Here is a 6,187-nt window from a genome sequence, read left to right on the forward strand (position 1 = left end):
ACCAGATGGCTTCACAGGCGAATTCTATCAAACATTTAGAGAAGAGCTATCACCAATCCTTCTCAAACTCTTCCAAAATATAGCAGAGGGAGGAACACTCCCCAACTCATTCTATGAGACCACCATCATCCTGATACCAAAACCAGACAAGGATGTCACAAAGAAAGAAAATTACAGGCCAATATCACTGATGAACATAGATGCAAAAATCCTCAACAAAATACTAGCAAACAGAATCCAACAGCACAGTAAACGGATCATACACCATGATCAAGTGGGGTTTATTCCAGGAATGCAAGGATTCTTCAATATATGCAAATCAATCAATGTGATACACCATATTAACAAATTGAAGGAGAAAAACCATACGATCATCTCAATAGATGCAGAGAAAGCTTTTGACAAAATTCAACACCCATTTATGATAAAAACCCTGCAGAAAGTAGGCATAGAGGGAATTTTCCTCAACATAATAAAGGCCATATATGACAAACCCACAGCCAACATCCTCCTCAATGGTGAAAAACTGAAAGCATTTCCACTAAGATCAGGAACAAGACAAGGTTGCCCACTCTCACCACTCTTATTCAACATAGTTTTGGAAGTCCTAGCCACAGCAATCAGAGAAGAAAAGGAAATAAAAGGAATCCAAATCGGAAAAGAAGAAGTAAAGCTGTCACTCTTTGCAGATGACATGATACTATACATAGAGAATCCTAAAGATTCTACCAGAAAGCTACTAAAGCTAATCAATGAATTTGGTAAAGTAGCAGGATACAAAATTAATGCACAGAAATCTCTGGCATTCCTATACACTAATGATGAAAAATCTGAAAGTGAAATCAAGAAAACACTCCCATTTACCATTGCAACAAAAAGAATAAAATATCTAGGAATAAACCTACCTAAGGAGACAAAAGATCTGTATGCAGAAAATTATAACACTGATGAAAGAAATTAAAGATGATACAAATAGATGGAGAGATATACCATGTTCTTGGATTGGAAGAATCAACATTGTGAAAATGACTCTACTACCCAAAGCAATCTACAGATTCAATGCAATCCCTATCAAACTACCACTGGCATTTTTCACAGAACTAGAACAAAAAATTTCACAATTTGTATGGAAACACAAAAGACCCCGAATAGCCAAAGCAATCTTGAGAACGAAAAACGGAGCTGGAGGAATCAGGCTTCCTGACTTCAGACTATACTACAAAGCTACAGTAATCAAGACAGTATGGTACTGGCACAAAAACAGAAATATAGATCAATGGAACAGGATAGAAAGCCCAGAGATAAACCCACGCACATATGGTCACCTTATCTTTGACAAAGGAGGCAGGAATGTACAGTGGAGAAAGGACAGCCTCTTCAATAAGTGGTGCTGGGAAAACTGGACAGCTACATGTAAAAGTATGAGATTAGATCACTCCCTAACACCATACACAAAAATAAGCTCAAAATGGATTAAAGACCTAAATGTAAGGCCAGAAACTATCAAACTCTTAGAGGAAAATATAGGTAGGACACTCTACGACATAAATCACAGCAAGGTCCTTTTTGACCCACCTCCTAGAGAAATGGAAATAAAAACAAAAGTAAACAAATGGGACCTAATGAAACTTAAAAGCTTTTGCGCAGCAAAGGAAACCATAAAGAAGATCAAAAGACAACCCTCAGAATGGGAGAAAATATTTGCAAATGAAGCAACTGACAAAGGATTAATCTCCAAAATTTATAAGCAGCTCATGCAGCTTAATAACAAAAAAACAAACAACCCAATCCAAAAATGGGCAGAAGACCTACATAGACATTTCTCCAAAGAAGATATACAGAGTGCCAACAAACACATGAAAGAATGCTCAACATCACTAATCATTAGAGAAATGCAAATCAAAACTACAATGAGATATCATCTCACACCAGTCAGAATGGCCATCATCAAAAAATCTAGAAACAATAAATGCTGGAGAGGGTGTGGAGAAAAGGGAACCCTCTTACACTGTTGGTGGGAATGTAAATTGATACAGCCACTGTGGAGAACAGTATGGAGGTTCCTTAAAAAACTACAAATAGAACTACCATATGACCCAGCAATCCCACTACTGGGCATATACCCTGAGAAAACCATAATTCAAAAAGAGTCATGTACCAAAATGTTCATTGTAGCTCTATTTACAATAGCCCAGAGATGGAAACAACCTAAGTGTCCATCATCGGATGAATGGATAAAGAAGATGTGGCACATATATACAATGGAATATTACTCAGCCATAAAAAGAAACGAAATTGAGCTATTTGTAATGAGGTGGATAGACCTAGAGTCTGTCATACAGAGTGAAGTAAGTCAGAAAGAGAGAGACAAACACCGTATGCTAACACATATATATGGAATTTAAGAAAAAAAAATGTCATGAAGAACCTAGGAGTGAAACAGGAATAAAGACACAGACTTACTAGAGAATGGACTTGAGGATATGGAGGGGGGAGGGTAAACTGTGACAAAGCGAGAGAGAGGCATGGACATATATACACTACCAAACGTAAGGTAGATAGCTAGTGGGAAGCAGCCGCATAGCACAGGGAGATCAGCTTGGTGCTTTGTGACCGCCTGGAGGGGTGGGATAGGGAGGGTGGGAGGGAGGGAGAGGCAAGTGGGAAGAGATATGGGAACATATGTATATATATAACTGATTCATTTTGTTTTGAAGCTGAAACTAACATACCATTGTAAAGCAATTATACTCCAATAAAGATAAAAAAAAAAAAAAAGAAGTGGTAGTGCGTAGACATGAGAAACAAGGTCAAAAAATGTGCCTAAATTAAGGATCTTGAGATGGGAAGATTATCCTGGATTATCAGAGCAGCCCAATATAATTACAAGAGTCCTTGTAAGAGGGAGGCAGGAGAGTCATAGTGAAAGAAAGAGATAAGACAAGAGAGAGAGACTGGGTGTGTGTGAAACTAGAGTCTCTCCTAGAGCCTCCAGAAGGAACGCAGCCCTGTGGATCCATTTCAGACATCTGACCCCCAGAGTTGTAAGATAATAAATGTGGGTTTTTTTGTTTGTTTTTGTGTGTGTGTTGTTTTAAGTCACTAAGTTTGTGGTAATTCACTACAGCAGCAACAGGGTAATAACACGTGGCTTGAACGTCAAAATTTGGAATTGTGGCTAACTGCTCCATCTCTTAAGGTGGTGGAGTCTATGAGATCTCTCAATCCCAGCTTCTTTTTGCCAGAGGAACCAACCACAAGATCAGAGGGTTGAAATGGAAACTTTCAGCCCCATCCCTTGACCTCTCAGGTGGGGAAAGGGGCTGGAGACCGAATCCAATCACCAATGACCAATGATGTAATCACTCGTGCCTACGTAATGAAGCCTGCAGAGTATAGGAGCTCTTTGTACCCAGCCCTATACATTGACCCAGGCAATCCTTCCATTTAGCTGTTCCTGAGTTGCATCCTTTATAATAAATGGATAATAGTTAAATGCCTTCCTAAGTTTTGTGACCTGTTCTAGCAAATTACCAAACCCAAGGAAAGGGTTATGGGAACCCCAGATTTGCAACCAAGTCGGGCAGAGGTTGTAGGTAATACTTCAGATTGGTGTCTGAAGTGGGGGGCGGGGACAGAGGGCAGTCTTGTGGGACTGTGCAATCTGTACTGACTCTGTAAGCAGATAAGGTAGGGGGTGAACCAGGCATGGCTTCCTTGATGTGAGAGAAGCCATTTTTGCCCTAAGCCATTTTGTGATCTAAGCCTGCCTAGGATGCTTGCCCTTGAATAGGTCTCTATAATCAATGATCATAAGGGAATGCAGGAACAAAGGAAATGCAGTCAAGAAACAACAGTTCAGAGATGAGAGTTCTAGTTCCTCCTCAAGGGATATACATAACAATCTGATACATTATCTTTGAGTTCTGAAAGCACTAAGGCCCCCACCCAGGTGGAGGATGGTAACTACACACTGAGACCTCAGATAGGTCAGGACCTAAGGAATGATGATGTTAACCTTTTCTGACCCTTGGGAACTTGGACTCTGTTGACTTTTGCCCCAATTCTGTGCTGAATTCTCCTCTGCTCTAGCCCCTTCCTGAATGTGCACATATCCTTAGCTTAAAACTTCCCCAATTTTGCAGTTCGGGGAGACATTCCTTTTGGAAAATCCCCCGTGTTCTCCTTACTTGCTGCAAGTTATAAATCCTTTCTTCTCCTGATCTTTGGCTTGTTTGTGTCTCTTGGCTGGACACCCACCAAGAGGCAAACCCAGTTTTCAGGTGAAAACTCCAGGTAGTATCAGAACTGAACTAAATTGTAGGACACTCAGTTGGTGCCTGCAAAGAACTGGAGAACTGCTTGGTATGGAGAACACACACACACATTTGGTGGCCAGAAGGGTTCTGTGGGTAGTGTATAGAGGAAACAGAATTTTCCATTAGTTGTGAGTTTTTCTTTCAAATCCATTCTGCTGTGATGAGATATTCCACTTTAAATTTTCTACTTTTTCTGACCATCGCTTTCCTGCAAGTTGGGAATATCATGTCTGGAAATGTCAACATACATCCTGTTCTTTCAGCACAGCGATAGTGTCACTGCATAATAAACACAATGTTTTGCCATCTAATTCAATAACAAAATAATCCATACTCTACTGTGCTTTAAAAGTATGACATATAAAATCCACTTTTCTTAATTTGACTGGATATGAACTGGTAATAAAAAATAAAATATCGCAGTAGGGCAGTACACACGAAATGCTGTGGAGTTATAACCGCATCACCAAGATCTGTGTGCTGAGCACAGTATGAAGCACTGTGACATAAAATCTCTGTCACAACCACTCAGCTCTGCAGTTGAAGCATGAAAGCCACAGATAATACATAAACAAACATGGCTGTGCACCAGCAAAACACTGAAATGTGAACTTCACGTAATTTTTATGTGTCACAAAATATTATCTTTTCATTCTTTTTCAATCATATAAGAATGTAAAAACTACTGTTGGCTTTCAGGCTGTACAAAAAAGGGCCGTGAGCTAGATTTGTGGCCCATTGGTCCTCAATTTAAGGATGCCTGATTTAAACCACCATATGACTATAAAACTGTACAGCACAGGCTGAAATACATTCAATTCTCATTATTCACGGTAGTTTTGTTCTATAAAGCCACCCATCACTCCTAGAGGAAATTCAGAGTTAGGCTCCTTCAAGCCTTTGGTCACAACAACCAATTTCATCAACCAATCAAGACATAATCACGTCCTATGTGTGTTTCTGTTTAAAGACATCTTATTTAATATATATTGTTGATTCATTAACACTGAACTCATGGCCAGTAGCACTGTAAATCACACTGGAAAAAGGCTTACCTAACACATATTTTCTCTGTGAGGACATCACAGTCTTCTTGTACTTAGTGCTCGGGGGCCATCTTAAACAGAGAAATCATCACCAAAAAGTGTAAAAATGAGAAAAACATGGCACTAAATAGACCACAAGAAGGACACGTTTACAGTATGAGAGCTGAAACAAAATGCAGTGTCACTTGATTTGACTGCTGCTGGGAATGTGTGCACTGGTCTCAAATTTTTTGCTGCTCTGAGCGTGCAGCCACATGTCTGCTAGTAACAGCAAAAATATCACAAGCGGGCTTCCCTGGTGGTGCAGTGGTTGGGAGTCCGCCTGCCGATGCAGGGGGCACGGGTTCGTGCCCCGGTCCGGGAGGATCCCGCACGCCGCGGAGCGGCTGGGCCCGTGAGCCATGGCCGCTGAGCCTGCACGTCCGGAGCCTGTGCCCCGCAACGGGAGAGGCCACAGCGGTGAGAGGCCCGCGTACCGCAAAAAAAAAAAATATCATGAGCATTTTACAAATAAATTTTAGTGAGTAGGTGAATTCACAAATATGAAACTGTGAATGAGGATTGACTGTATTTTAAAGTAAAGTAACACATTGTGATGTAGATACGTGAGAGTTAAAGGAAGAAAATATTTCATTTTAAAATCTCTACTTGGTTGTGACTGTAATTTTAAATGGGAATTTCTGGTTTTCACTTGCATCCCAAAATGGAACATCTGTATTTGAAAACTCATATAAGCACAACTGAAGCTTCTATAAGGAAACCACAAAAGGAGAGTTTCCTACCTATAGCAACACATGGGACACATTATGAATAACATGGAAT

The sequence above is a fragment of the Aethalodelphis obliquidens genome, unplaced genomic scaffold (genome assembly GCF_003676395.1).
Source record: "Aethalodelphis obliquidens isolate GAN/ISIS:26980383/991018 unplaced genomic scaffold, ASM367639v1 scaffold59, whole genome shotgun sequence".
Taxonomy (NCBI): Eukaryota; Metazoa; Chordata; class Mammalia; order Artiodactyla; family Delphinidae; genus Aethalodelphis; species Aethalodelphis obliquidens.